At 35.8% G+C, this 13800-nt stretch overlaps 1 protein-coding gene and 1 pseudogene across 3 annotated transcripts in view; both read right to left on the bottom strand.

Annotated features, from left to right (window-relative positions):
- ARHGAP24 (Rho GTPase activating protein 24) overlaps positions 1-13800 on the bottom strand; it is a 494910-nt gene that overhangs the window by 403978 nt on the left and 77132 nt on the right. The gene's annotated exons all lie outside the window — the stretch shown is intronic.
- Positions 615-710, bottom strand: LOC112317909 (U6 spliceosomal RNA; annotated as a pseudogene).

Genomic DNA, 13800 nt, shown 5'->3' with positions numbered 1-13800 from the left:
GCCTGTGCAGCATGTTACTGTACAAAGCAATGCAAGATGAAATCAAGCACAAGAGAAAATGATGCAATCAAGAGACGTGGAGGACATAAGATGAGTTAAGCTACTGCCAGTGTAACACAGCGTACAGTTGTATAGCAAACTTTATAAGTGGAAAGAGTACACTCCAAAATAATTATAAAAGTATAGTAAATGCATGAACCAATAACATATTTGTTTAGTATCATTATCAAGTATTATGTACCGTACATAACTGTGTGCACTGGACTTTTATACGGCATCACAGCAGGTGTGTTCACAACAGCATCACTACAAACATGTAATGCGTGGTGCTACAATGTTAAGATGACTATGCCATCACTAATCAATAGTAATTTTTCATCTCTATTATAATCCTAGGGGATCACCATTCATTGTATTTGTCCTTGACTGAAATGCCATTATGTGGTGTATAACTGTATTATAAAGTGATCACAGTAAGTCTGGTTAACATCCATGACCATACGTAGTTGCAATTTTTTTTTCTTCTGATGAGAACTAACAAGATCCACTTTCTTAGCTACTTTCAAATACACAATTCAGTATTATACCTATAGCAACCATGCTGTACATCACATAAAAATATGGAATGTTCATGAATTTGGTTGTCATCCTTGTACAGGGGTCATGCTAATCTTTTGTGTATTGTTCCCATACACAAGCACAACAGTCATCTTAAAAAAAAAAAAAACAATAACAGCTTGCTGAGAGCTCAAGGATGGCAATTGTCATTGCAACATATGACCACAAAAGAAACAGCTTTGAAGCAGGAAAAAGGAAATAGAAATTGGATGTCCCTTATTTTATATTAATTAGACCAATCTATTACTTGACCCCTAAAAATAGGATCAGAGAAGTGTCTTTTCAGGCTTTTGTGAGGGCCCATAGGCATGAAAAATGCTCAATATCACTAATGATCAGAGAAATGCAAATTAAAACCTCAATGAGTTAGCACCTCACACCTGTCAGAATGGCCATTGTCAATAAATCAACAAACAAGTACTGATAAGGATGTGGAGAAAAGGGAACCCTAGTACACTGTTGGTGGGAATGCAGACTGGTGCAGCCACTATGGAAAACAATATGGAATTTCCTTTAAAAATTAAAAATGGAACTCCCTTTGACCCAGCGATTCCCCTTCTGGAAATATACCCAAGGACCCCAAAATACCCATACAATAAAGCATGTGCACCCCTATGTTTATAGCAGTACTGTTTACAATAGCCAAGATTTGGAAACAGCCTAAGTGCCCATTAAGAGATCAGTGGATAAAAAAAGCTGTGGTACATTTATACAATAGAATACTATGCAGCAGTAAAAAAGGAAGAAACTCTTACATTTTACAATAGCATGTATGGACCTGGAGAAAATTATGGTAAGTGAATTAATCCAGTTGGAGAAAGACAAATATAACATGATCTCACTTTCATGTGGAATCTAAAGAACACAATAAATGGATGAACAAAATAGTAACAGAAGCTTAGATACATTAAACAGACTGACAGCTGCCAGAAAGGAGGCATTGGAGACAGGATGAAAGATGGTAAAGAGATTAACCAAAGAACATTTATGCACAATCCCTGGGCCCAGACAACAATATGGGGATTGGCTAGGGGTGGAGGTGGGGAAAGGGAAAAAGAGCAAGAACATAACAGTATAAACAATAAAACTAAAAAAAATGATTTCAGAGATAATAAAACCTGTTATTTTAAGCAAAAGAAAGATGAGAAACCTGATTTTTTATAAACATCTCAATTTTTAAGCTTTTGTGACCCTCTCCTCCCTTACTCATAGTTCAAAACTTTGTTTTGAAAAGCTGTCTCTAGAAACAAAGAAAGGTTTTCCACACCTATACCTGAAAAGTAATGGGATTGTAATACCCAAAGGATTGGGGAACAAAGACCAGAATAAAGGAGAGATTCTGTAGACAGTGGGAAGGGTGGGGGCCAAGGTCGAACAAGTGGGATGCTGGGAGAGACAGTCAGGCTAGGGTGGGGGGAGAGCCTTCTCAGCTGGGTCCTCCTCTCACGAGAGTGAAACAACTGCTGGGCCTGTCACAGAATTTCTCCATCTCTCTCCCCTCATAGTCACATTTTTAAGCTCAGATGAAAGCTTGTCTGAAATACTACTTTTAATGTCAGATTCCTTTAGTGAGTCCAACCCAGGAAAATCAGCTATGTTGTCCATTATATTGTCATTTCAAGGCTAAGGGGCCAGCTTTTTAATCAATCACACTTCAAAGAAAATACTACACCAGTAGGTAACTTTGGCTGAGATAGTCATTTATTTGCAATAAACTCTCAGGTATCCTCCTTCAAATGCAAGCCGTAAGGTACTTAGTGATTTTCAATAAGGTCCTCTTGTTTGTCAATTAATCCTGAGGATTGAGCATCTTCAGCCTTGTTTTATAACCTCTGGAAAATTACTGGGCACTCAAAGTATATAAATCTTGTCCTAATCACTGAATCACAGTTGCTCTCCCACTGGTTTTTTATATTGAGATACTGACAATACAAATTTTTCATTAGAATTTGAGGGAAGTGGGGAGATACCAAAGTGAAAAAATCTGACTGTGATTCCACTTTATTTTGCATCATTCACATTATTATGGATTTTAATGTGTTACACTTTGATCTTTGAGGAGGTACCATTATTCTCATATAATTTGAACATATTATACTTCTTCAAAATATCTAATTAATTCACCCTTTCTGAATAGAAACCTAGCTTTATTGCACTTGCATATATTTAATCAGCAGTACAGCAGAAGATACAGATACTATACCTAAAAAAAACACTTTTGAAAAATAGGAAGCTTCCTGGCAAGTAGGATTTTTGGAATGTCTAGAAGCCTATCTCTTACCTTCATGCCACATTGTTTCTGTTGGCAGCACTATCACACTGCCAGAATGTGGGTCTCTGCTTCATCACACATAGGCCCTGTGCTCCCTAGCAACAGTAACCAGCCCAGGGAGTGGACATGTGACTGAAGCAGTACCAAGCGGGGTCCTTTCTTAGGTCAGCTATAAAGACACTGGCAGGATGAACATCTGAGGGTGACAGCAGCCCCTGCCCTGTAGAGGAAAGCTGTCTGCAAAATGAGGCCCTTCAGAGACAAGCAGATGTGAAAGGAGAATGGAGAGAGCCCTGGAATATCCATCCTAGTTCTAGTTCCTGAAGTCCTGGTCTTTGGGTACCAACCTTTGATCCTGTGAGATATGTCTTACTGTTCCCAGCAAAGTGAATAAAACAATTCCTGTTTGCCTAATCTCAGTTGAGTTACTTGTTACCCTAAAGAGTCTTTATTAATACCAAGGAAAAACACTTAAAATATTTATGCAAAAATTTTCTTTAAAATAATAATATTCTAAGTTTACAACACAAAGAACTTCCCCCACTTTGCATCAAACACCAAAATTAATTCAAGATGAATATTAAACCTAAATTTAAAAGCTAAAACTTCTAGAAGAAAAAAAAATTTACAACATGACAGAAGAAAGTGATTTTTAAAAAGGATACAGAAATAATTATAAAAATTTATAAATTAGACTTCATTAAAGTAAATACCTGCTCATCAAAAGACATCATTAAAAAATGAATAGACAAGCTAGACATTGTCAGAAAATATTTTCAAAACATGTGTCTCCCAAAAGACTTATATATATAATATGGAAAGGATTCCTACAGCTCAATAATAAAAAGACAAAAGAAACAATTTAGAATGTAGAAAAAACTGCCATATTTTGCTGTGTATAATGCATACTTTTTTGCCCAGATTTTTGAGGGAAAAATCAGGATACTCATTATACATGGGTAGTGCCTGAAATACCTTATATCTGTTCTTGCATTTTGTAATTATTTGTTACATAAAATTTCTTATACCATAATGTGTTAAAAAATAAATGCTAAAATTCCTTCATAATACCAAAAAAAAAGTATCTAAATATAAACAAACAAATAAGTGAATTAAAAAATTAAAATGAAAGGTTTTTTTCCTGAAAATTTGGGCCCAAAACATGGGTGTGAATTATACATGGGAGCTCATTATAGACAGTTCACAAAGGAAGATATACAAATTATCAACAATCTCATGAAAAAGTTCTACCATCATTATATATCAGAGAAATGTCCATTAAGATCTAAGGAGATGCTATCACATAAACATTTGAATCATTAAAATTAAAAACCAACTGATAACACCAAATGTTGGTGAGAATATGGAGCAACCAGAGTTTTCATACATTGCTGTTGAGAGTACGTTATACCCACTTTGACAAAATGTTTGGCAACATCTTACAAAGTTGAGCATACCTCTACCTATGACTTAGCAATTCCAATCTTAGATGTAGAGGTAAAAAAAACATGGAGCCCATATGTTCACAAAATATTTGTACCAAAATGTTTATAGTAGTTTTATTCATATTAGCCTCAACTAGAAATAACCCAAACAATGCCTAACAATAAGCGACTAGATAAACAAACCATGGCAAAATTGTACCATGAAACACTCCTTAGTCAATAACAAGAACCAAGTTAAACATAACAACATGGATGAAATCCATAGTTATTATAACGAGTAAAAGAAGCCAGATACATGAATATTCATTACATGATTGCATTGATATAAAGTCCTAGAATAGGCCACACAATTCTATGGCCAAAGAAGTCAGAAAAATCACCACTTTTGAGGGGATGGATATTGACAGTAAAGGGGTACATGAGCCTTTATAAGGTTATAGAAAAGCCTATTTTTTATGATTTTATTTATCTTTTTAGAGAGAAGGGAAGTGAGGGAAAAAGAGAAGGAGAGAAACATCAGTTGGTTGACCCACACATGCCCCCAACCAGGGACCTGGCTTACAACCCAGGCATGTACCCTGAGTGGGAATCAAACCAGTGACCTTTTGATTTGCAGGCCAGCACAGAATTCACTGAGCCACAACAGTCAGGGCAGCCTTGTATCTTGATAGGACATGAGTTACATGAGCGTAGACTTTTGTCTAACTAACAAACTGTACATTTGAGATCTGTACACAGATTACATTGTTCTAATAACTTGTATTCTTCCCTTAAAAATGTGAAAAATACTGAATTCTTTTTAGTAGTTTTGCCTTGTGGTATGAGTTAAGGAATATGAATTAACCTTTTGTGTATTCCAGTTGAGCAAATAAATATATTTGTTGAACATAATTGGAAGCCAGTTTTCTCGCTATTGGAAAATGAAGTTACAAACATAGAAATGGGAAGATGACAATGTATCCTGTGGTTTGAGATTGGAATTAGAGACATCAGTATGGACTTATGGCATGTGATATGGTGATTTGATTGACACATGCATAGTGAAATGATGACTACCATCAAGCTAATTAATATATCACCTTCCCACACAATTACCATTTTTGCGTGTATATGATACCATCTGAAATCTATTCTCTTAGCAGATTCCCAGTATTCAATAAAGTATTAGTAACTCTAGTCATCGAGCTGTAGATTAGATCTCTAGAATTTCTTATCCTACCTAACTGCAATGTATACCACTTGACCAACATCGCATAGCTTTTAATAGGTACATACATAAATATAGAAATAAATATAGACACACATTTACTAATGCTGTTAACTAAGGGGGCCTAGAAGTAATGGGACACCATTAGCAATGAATAGATGCACCCGGTGTCCAAATCTGACTTGTGAACGCCACATACTGTGAAATGCAAGCATGACTACTTGGATGGAAGATTGATTCCAGGGCTTGGTCAGGAAAAGTATAAAATATTCCTAGAATAATATGTGTTAGAAAGTCAGGAAACACTAAAGGATGATGTGGAAATATCAAGAGGACACAGAAGGTAGTTTGAATTGGTTTTCACTGGCCAAGTATGGGACAATTTGAGAATCTGAATAAATAATAACAGTATAGATCATAACTGTAGAATAAAACATAACACTATATCACTTCTATTGATACAATAAACAAGCAATTCAACTAATGAAAACCATGAGAAAGCTCTTCCTTTCAGTAGAATGCCATGGAAGCTATGGAATGCCTTGTCAGTATATGGAAGCTATAACAAAGTTAAAAATTATCAATGGCTGTAAAAACTAGGGGTAAAATTTTGGTGAGGAAAAGATATTTACATAATCTCCAAGTACCTCCCTACAAATTAACCATTATTAGAAGGAGTAAAGTAGTAACTTTACTGTGGAGAAACCTGGCAGATCCAATGAACTCCAAGTTTATGTCATCATTGTTGGAATAAGCTGTCATTATGTGCGTCCCAATGTGATATTCTGAGAAGGACACACGATCTCATCACTTCTGTGGTAGTCCTGCCAAAAGTGTGTGACCAGAACCTAATCATGAGTGAGAAATACACAAACGCAAACTGAGGAACATTCTACAAAATAACTGGTCTGTATTCTTCAAAATTCTCAAAGTCAAAAAGACAAAAATAAAAAGGTAAAGGACTTTTCCGAATGAAAGTACACTAAAGAGACATATAAGACCATGGCGTGAATACTGAGCCAAGGGAAGAAATAGAGAAAGAGGGCATTATTGGGAAAATTGATAAAATTTGAATATAAACTGTGGAATAGATAATATTACTGTGTCAGTGTCAAATTTTCTCATTTTGATCATTGATAATTGCAGTTATGTGACAGTGTACTTGTTCCTAGGAAGAACACACTCCAGTATTTATAAAGGGGCAAGATGTCTCTACTTTAATTTTAAATAATTGAGAAAACATCATAAAAAGATATATAGCTAGAATGATAAAGCAAATGGAATAGAATGTAAACAACTAGTGAATTTGGGTAAAAGGGTGTTTAGGAGTCCCTAGTGCTAGTCTTGAAACTTTTCTACAAATGTGAAAGTATTTCAAAAGAAAGCATGACAGAACACACATGGCTTACTGTAAGATGACACAGGAGAAGCAAATTCTGTTCTTCACTGGACCACCACCACTAGGTCTCAAGAATGCTACTGTAATTGAAAGGGTATTACACTAGAAGTTAGTAATCTTGGCTTTGGAATTAAACAGTTATATGACCTTGAGAAAGTCATTTATTATTGGCTTCAGAACTCTGATGGTCAAAATAAAAAAGGTTGAATAACCTATTTGATATCTAACATTTCTGCTAATGCTAAAATGTTGTTATTCTTAGAAATTCTTAGCACTTACTTCCAGAGGTAACATGATTAGTAGGAAGATTTTCTAGCCAGTTACACTTAAGACTTCTAAAGGTAAAAGGATGGTAAATAGCACAGAAGTCTTATTCTATTCCTGGACTTTGTTATTGATTTGCTATGAAGCTTCAGTTTTATTCCTTGAAAATGTCATGCCTTAATTCAGAAAACTATAAAAACCATTAACTACCACTGAAAATATGTATATAACCTCTTTGTTTTTTGATATAAATATGATATTTTTACTTGTTTAATAAATGATATATAGTGTTTACTACATGCTCATTATTCTGATATATATGTTTATGGGTGCACATGTGTATATACACATATGTAATAGTCACAAAAACTCTATGAAGTAAGTATGATTATTATACACTTTACATATGGGAAAACTAAGGTACTAAAAGGTAGCTATGGTCCTACCACCAATAAGTGGCTATTTAAAAAACAACCATGAATTCAAACCTAGGCAGGTGGCTACAGAAACTGTGTTCTTAACCACTCCTCTACATCGTCTCTCAAATACTACATGAAAATAAATTCTAGCATTGCATAGCTCATGCATTAAAAATTCCATGAGAAAAAGTGATCCTGAATTATAAAAATATTTATTCTTTATGTTGTATACACATAGTCTCATTTTCCAGATCTCACTAATACATTCTTATCTTGATATCTATGCACATTGTTTTGAGTTTTTAATTTAAATTCTTATACTTGGCAGGCCCTTCTATGTGATCTTTGGCGACATTAATTTGCTACTCTTTCCCCTTTAGCAGCTTGAAAGTAGTCACATGAAAGAGCTCAGAAGCTGCTGTTTGTCTGCTCTTGGAGAGGCCAGCAATGAAGGCTGGCCAGGCTGCAGCAGGCTGCATAGTCTCAGCCCAGGTGGGGAAGAGCAGGCTCGTGTGCTTGGGCTTTTGTGAAGAGAAAATCATCAGTAAAAGTGACAAATTTCTTTTAAAAAATCTATAGATATAGAGCACTGTGAAGTTTTAGTTGGAAAAGTACAAAGTTGTAAGTCCTAAGGGTTTTATTACAGCATGACTAACACATCTTCCCTCTCTCCAATATCTGTACCCATCTATTTAGTTCAGTTAGGCCTCCCTAAATTCTGGGAATTACTCATGCAAATCCCAAACTCATCTTTCATGAGACTCAGATTGGGAGTAAAAAATAAAGCTGAACAACAGTTAAGTAAGGGTGCTTTTAACTGAAAGTAGAATTATCTGAGAAAGAAGACAGGGACTTAGGACAAGAGTAAGAATTAGACTCCATCATATTTTAACATGTCTGACATATTACCTTGCAAAAAAATCACCAATATTTATACACAGGGCTTGTCATAAGTTCCAATATGTAATCTGAATTTCAAAAATTCCATATAATCCATATGAGTCCATATAACCCTTAACAAGTAGGACTGATGCCCCTCTATGTAGGACCCAAGAGGCTAAGGTGACTTACTCAAGCCATAAACCTAGCAAGTATCTGAGCAGGGTTGTTTTTTTTTTTAACTCCACATCCTGAAGTTTTTTTTTTTTCTTTTCCTTTTTTACCCACTGACATACACTGCTTCATACTTATTACCATTACCTGATGCAGACTACTAACTTATACTTACTAGCATTCCCCCAAAATGAAGAACTGAATAAAGTAATAAAGGAACCAAGAGTAGGCACTTAAATATTTGTTATAGCTTAGCATTGTTATAAAATGTGTAAGACAAAATTAACAGACCACTAAGAAAATACTCTAACAGTATTTACATTTCAGAGAGCTGCTTTAGGATTTCAACAATTTAATTATAAAATGGAGACATTACATGAAGGGTGACATAAAAATTCAAGTATTAGCATGACTTAAATTACAACCTTAAAGTGAAAAGAAAACTAAAACATTTTAAGGATTGTAGAAACCTTCTGCTTTCCAACATGGTTATGTAATATCGAACTTAGGTTAATGTGAAGTCTAACTATATTGTCTTTTATAACATGAAGTGATGGCCAATTTCCAATTAATTAGAAAAATAACCATATTTATCATCGAAACTATAATGAACACAATACAAGTTTGCTTTGAGATTCAGAAGTCATTTAGAATCTTGTAATACTGCAAGGTTAGTTATCAGTATTCTTATTTACAGAACACTAAGTGATCCAGGTTCAATCATCATTTCCTCCCAGCTATACCAGCAGTTGATAATATCATTCTTTTTACTCCCACAACTAAAATAATTTTTATCCCTTTCATTCCCTCCATCCTACCTAGCTTTGCTTTATTCTCAGCACCACTCCTCTGCCTCAATTTCATGCTTCTAAGGGCCCCTCTCTCAATGTTACTACCAGACTGACAATTCTTTTATACAGTCCAGAATCTGCCAACTGCATAGCACATCATTTGAAACTTAGCCTTATTTCCAAGGTGTCACAGTCTAACTCAGTTCATCTTTCCAAATTATTGTTTGTTATCCCCACAACAAGCACCCCAGGAACAAGTCATCCAAATCTGTGTATTCAATTTAACCCAAACATGCAGTACTTATTCTTATCTCTTCCTTCTTGGAAATTACTACAACTAAAACCATCATCAACATCATCAAAACCAAACATATATTACTTATTATGCATGAGGAAATGTCATAAGAGCTTCAGACATTTTATTTTTATTTTTTAAAATTATTTTATTGTTGTTCAATTACAGTTGTCTGCATATTCTCCCCACCTCTGTACCCCACCCAGGCCAAACCCACCTCCATCCCCTGACCCCACTCTCCCCCTTGGTTTTGTCCATCTGTCCTTTATAGTAGTTCCTGAAAACCCTTGTCTCCACTATCCCTTCCCCACTCCCCTCTGGCTATTTTTAGATTATTCTTAACTTCAATGTCTCTGGGTAAATTTTCTTTGCTTTTTTCTCCTGTTGATTATGTTCCAGTTAAAGGTGAGATCATATGGTATTTGTCCCTCACTGTCTGGCTTATTTCACTTAGCATAATGCTCTCCAGTTCCATCAAAGCTGTTGCAAAGGGTATAAGCTCCTTCTTTCTCTCTGCTGTGTAGAATTCCATTGTGTAAATGTACCATGGTTTTTGGATCCACTCATTTGCTGATGGGCACTTAGGTTGTTTCCAGCACTTGGCTATTGTAAATTGTGCTGCTATGAACATTGGGGTGCACAGGTTCTTCTGGATGGGTGTTTCAGGGTTCTTAGGGTATAATCCCAGCAGCAGAATTGCTGGGTCAAAGGGCAGTTCCATTTTTAGTTTTCTGAGGAAGTTCCATACTGTTTTCCACAGTGGCCTCACCAGTCTGCATTCCCACCAACAGTGCACGAGGGTTCCCTTTTCTCCGCATCCTCTCCAACATTTGTTTGTGCATTTGTTTATGTTGGCCACTCTGACTGGTGTGAGATGGTACCTCATTGTGGTTTTAATTTGCATCTCTCTGATGGCTAGTGATGCTGAGCATCTTTTCATATGTCTCTGGGCCCTCTGTATGTCTTCCTTGGAGAAGTGTCTGTTCAAGTCCTTTGCCCATTTTTTAATTGTGTTGTTTGTCTTCCTGGAGTGGAGTTGTATGAGTTCTTTATATATTTTGGAGATCAGGCACTTGTCGGAGGTATCATTGGCAAATATGTTTTCCCATATTGTTGGTTCTCTTTGTATTTTAGTGCTGTTTTCTTTAGCCATGCAGAAGCTTTTTATTTTGATGAGGTCCCATTTGTTTATTATTTTCTTTATGTCCCTTGCTTTAGGGGATGTGCCTTTGAGGTAGTTGCTGCATGGAATGTCTGAGATCTTCCTGCCAATGTTTTCCTCTAGGACTTTTATAGTGTTATGACTTATATTTAAGTCTTTTATCAAACTTGAGTTTATTTTTGTGTGTGGTGTAAGTTGGTGATCGAGTTTCATTTTTTTGCATGTAGCTGTCCAGATCTCCCAACACCATCTGTTGAAGAGGCTGTTTTTGCTCCATTTTATGCTCCTGCCTCCTTGGTCAAATATTAATTGACCATAAAGACTTGAGTTTATTTCTGGGCTCTCTGTTCTGTTCTATTGGTCTATATGCCTGTTTTTATGCTAGTACCAGTCTGTTTTGATTACAGTGTCCATGTTATATAGATTGATATCAGGTATTGCGATCCCTCCTGCTTTGTTCTTTTTTCTCAAAATTGCTACAGCTATTTGGGGACGTTTATGGTTCCATATGAATTTCTGAAATGTTTGCCCTATATCTGTGAAATATGTCATGGGTACTCTAATAGGGATTGCATTGAATCTATTAATCGCTTTGGGTAGTATGGCCATTTTGATGATGTTAATTCTTCCAATCCATGAGCATGGTACATGCTTCCATTTGTTTGTGTCTTCCTTAATTTCTTTCTTCAGTGTTGTGTAGTTTTCTGAGTACAGGTCTTTTACCTCCTTGGTTAGGTTTATTCCTAGGCACTTTTTTTTTCTTGTTGCTATGTCAAATGGGACTTTTTTCCTGATTTTTGTTTCTGCAGTTTCGTTGTTGGTGTACAGGAATGCCTTTGATTTGTGAGTATTGACTTTGTATCCAGCTGTTTTGCCAAATTCATTTATTAGTTCAAGTAGTTTTTTAGTGGAATCTATAGGATTTTCCATGTACACTATCATGTCATCTGCAAACAGTGACAGTTTTGTTTCCTCCTTTCCAATCTGGACGCCTTTTATTGCTTTTTCTTGTCTGATTGCTGTGGCTAGGACTTCCAATACTATGTTGAATGAGAGCAGTGTGAGAGGGCATCCTTGTCTTGTTCCTGATCTTAGTGGGAAAGCTCTAAGTTTTTGTCCATTGAGTATGATGTTGGCTGTAGGTCTCTCATATATGGCCTTTATGATGTTGAGGAATGCTCCCTCTATTCCCACTTTGCTGAGTGTTTTTATCATAAATGGGTGCTGGGTCTTATCAAATGCTTTTTCCGCCTCTATTGATATGATCATGTGTTTTTTTTCTTTGCTTCTGTTTATGTGGTGTATTATGTTTATTGATTTGCAAATATTGTACCATCCTTGCATCCCTGGAATGAATCCTTCTTGATCATGGGGTATAATCTTTTCAATGTATTGCTGGATGCGATTTGCCAATATTTTGTTGAGGATTTTAGCATCTATGCTCATCAGCAATACTGGCCTGAAAGTTTCTTTCTTTGTTATCTCTTTACCTGGTTATGGGATTAGGATGATGTTGGCTTCATAAAAAGAGTTTGGGAGTCTTCCATCTTCTTGAATTTTTGAAATAATCTGTGGAGGATGGCAGTTAGCTGTCGCTTAAATGCTCTGTAGAATTCTCCTGTGAGACCATCTGGTCCAGGGCTTTTGTGTGTCAGAAGCTTTCTGATTACTGTTTCAATTTCATCAGGTGTAATTGGTCGGTTCAGGCTTTCTGCTTCTTCTTCACTGAGTTTTGGAAGGTTATATTTTTGTAGTAATTTGTCCATTTCATCTAGATTTTCACATTTCTTGGCATACAGTTCTTCATAATAATTTCTTACAATTCTTTGTATTTTGGTGGTACCAGGTGTAGTGTCTCCTCTTTCATTTCTGATTGTGTTTATTTGGGTCCTCTCTCTTTTTTTTCTTGATGAGTCTGCTTAAAGGTTTGTCGATTTTGTTTATCTTTTCAAAGAACCAGCTCCTTGATTCATTGATCCTTACAATTGTGCTTTTAGTCTCTATGTCATTTAATTCTGCTCTGACCTTGGTTATTTCCTTCCTTGTAATTGCTCTGGGTTGTCTTTGTTGTTGTTCCTCGAGTTCTTGTAGGTGTATGGTTAGGTTGTTTATTTGAGCTGTTTCTATTCTTTTTAGGTAGGCCTGTATTGCTATAAACTTCCCTCTCAGGACTGCCTTTGCTGTGTCCCATAGGTTTTGGGTTGTTGTGAGTTCATTTTCATTTGTTTCCAGAAACTTTTTGATTTCTTCCTTAATCTCACTCTTCACCCATTCATTATTTAATAGCATGCTACTCACTCTCCACGTTTTTTAATGTTTGGGTTTTTTTTTCCATGGAGTTGGTTTCTAGTTTCAGTCCCTTGTGGTCAGAGAAGATGGTTAATATGTTTTCAATTTTCTTGAACTTGTTGAGGCTGCTTTTGTGTCCTATCATGTGGTCTATCTTTGAAAATGTTCCATGTGAATTTGAAAAGAATGTGTATTTTGCTTCTTTGGGATGAAAGGCTCTATATATATCCTTTAAGTCCATTTCCTCTAGGGTATTATTAAGTGACACAATATCTTTCTTGATATTTTGTTTGGAAGACCTGTCCATTTTTGATAGTGTGGTGTTAAAGTCCCCTACTATAATTGTGTTGCTGTCAATATCTTTCTTGAAGTCCTCCAAGATTTTCTTTATGTATTTGGGTGCTCCTATGTTGAGTGCATACATATTTACAATGTTTATGTCTCCTGGGTGGATTCTTCCTTTGAGTATTATGAAGTGACCTTCTGGGTCTCTCTTTATGGCCCTTTTTTCAAGTCTGTTTTGTCTGAAAAGAGTACTGGTACCCCTGCTTTTTTTCCTGTATGTTTGTTTGAAAAATTTGTTTCC

Source organism: Desmodus rotundus, chromosome 4 (genome assembly GCF_022682495.2).
Source record: "Desmodus rotundus isolate HL8 chromosome 4, HLdesRot8A.1, whole genome shotgun sequence".
Taxonomy (NCBI): Eukaryota; Metazoa; Chordata; class Mammalia; order Chiroptera; family Phyllostomidae; genus Desmodus; species Desmodus rotundus.
The sequence above is the reverse complement of the archived record's forward strand: the minus strand, read 5'-3'. Positions and strand labels throughout refer to the sequence as shown.